The sequence below is a fragment of the Triticum aestivum genome, chromosome 5B (assembly GCF_018294505.1).
Source record: "Triticum aestivum cultivar Chinese Spring chromosome 5B, IWGSC CS RefSeq v2.1, whole genome shotgun sequence".
Classification (NCBI taxonomy): Eukaryota; Viridiplantae; Streptophyta; class Magnoliopsida; order Poales; family Poaceae; genus Triticum; species Triticum aestivum.
The window spans coordinates 238398023-238400313 of NC_057807.1; positions in this window are offsets into that span (position 1 = coordinate 238398023).

The window sequence follows — 2291 nt, forward strand, 5'->3', positions numbered from 1 at the left end:
ACTCGTCGAGACGAACAATTTGATATATTATACGCATGAAAAGGAGCTACGGATGCAGATATACAATGCGATGAACATTGCATGATTATGTCAAATATTTTGGGACTTAGGCATTTATCAGGAAAAAAACATGTGGGCGCAATATAACTAAGATGCGCGCGGGGCGGGGCTTAGCGGGTCGCTCACCATTGAGCTCGGCCCAGGTCGCGGGGGAGGTTGGGCCGACTGGACCAGAAGGGGCTGGGCCTTGGAAGAGAGGCCGGCTGGGCCGGACCTAGCTTGCAGGGCCCACGAGGGCGAGGTCAACGGAGGCTGGCCGGATCGGGCTCCTCCTGATCTGCGGCGGCGGCGGCGCTCCGGCGGAGGGGCGGTGGCCGGGGACGGCGCCGGCGGCGGGGACCGGCCGGATCGGGCGGCGGCGGGCCGGATCCGGAGGAGGGGCACGGCGCCGCGGCGGCGGAGGGCGGCGGCGCTCGGCGCGGGGGCCGGGGGCGCGGAGCGCGGGCCGGCGGCGGCTTGGAGCTCCGGCGAGGCGAGGCGGTGGCGCGGGGCCGACCCAGGGAGGCACGGGCGGAGGCGCGGGCCGGCGGGGAGGCGCGGTGGCGCTCGCCGGCGGCGAAGCCCGACGAACGGCGGCGCGGAGGTCCGCGGCAGCGTGCGGGCGGCGTCCTCGCGGGCAGGCAGCGGTGGCGACCGGGCCCCGCGGGCCTGCAGCGGGCCTCGCGGGCCGGCGGCAGGGTGGAGAGAGAGAGGGTGAGGTGGCAGCGCGGGATTGGGCGAGGTGGCGGTGGAGCTGAGGTGGCGGCGCCTGATTGGCCGGAGTGAGGTGGAGGCTGGACGTGTCCGGCGCGGGCGGACGCGTCCGGCGGCGCGGGGAAGAGGAGGCTAGGGTTTGGACCCAGAATTTGGACGGGGAGGACCTATTTATAGGTAGAGGGAGCTAGGAGAGTCCAAATGAGGTGGGGTTTTCGGCCACGCGATCATGATCGAACGACCGCGAGCATGGAGGGTAGTTAGATGGGTTTTGGGCCACTTTGGAAGGGGTGTTGGGCTGCACACAAAAGAGGCCTTTACGGTTACCCGGTTAACCGTTGGAGTATCAAACGACCTCCAAATGGCACGAAACTTGACAGGCGGTCTACCGGTGCTATACCAAGGCCGCTTGGCAAACCTCGGGCCATTCCGAGAACGTTTAACACCCGCAAAAGAGAAGAGGCAAAAGGGGAACGCCGGAGGACATAGGAGTGCCGGATTGCAAAACGGACAACGGGGAAAATGCTCGGATGCATGAGACGAACACGTATGCAAAATGAAATGCACATGATGGCATGATATGAAGTGCAGATGATGACATGGAAAAGTGCAACACGCAAGCAAATGACATGGCAACGACGGCGAATAATTGGCAGACACCTGGCGCATCGAATCCAGGGCGTTACAACACTCCTCCACTAACAAGAGATCTCGTCCCGAGATCTTAGGACCGAGACGGAAGGGAAAAGGGATGAGGTGAAACAAGAACTCAAGAGAAGAATCAAAGAATCGAGAGCACTCGAGAAGAAGAGAGGAATGACGAGAATCAAAAACTCACGGAATTAGATAGACTATGAAAGCACTCGGTTAGAACAAGATAAGAAACGAATAAGACTGAGAGAATTTAGGCAGCACTCTGGCTAAAAATGGGAGGATTAGAACGAACTTGAGTGGATGGAATGGTACTTGATGAACTCTTGAAGAATGAATTAAATCCTGAAGAATCGCCATGAAGAACTCCGGTAAACAAAAGGACAATGAGATAAAATGAAGGATGAAAGAATAGATGAGCGTTACGATGATTTAGATGAAGGTTCCGATGGGATGGCGAGGAAATTTGAACTCCGGAAAAGAAAGAATATGAAAAGACTTGGAACTAGAATTTATTCCTCAAGAACAAACTCCGAAGAAAGAGATTACTCACTACGAGGAAATAAGAATAAGATTTATTGTATGCTTATCATTCATCAAATTAAATTGATGACAAGCAATGGATTTTGCATATTACTTATTCTTCTTGAAAAGGATTAAGAAGTGACATATCGTGAACTTGAGAAGGTATTCATGCATCACCGGTAGGATTGGAAAGTACAAATAAATTAAATGATAATCAAGGAAAAGAATCTTGAATGAACCACCGTAAGAATTCGAAAAAGACTGATGAAAGAGAAAGAATCACCGGGAAGAATTAGAAGAACAAATATGCTTGAGGGGATTTAGATGCAAAAGAATAAAGAGATCATGAGCTGATTATGAAC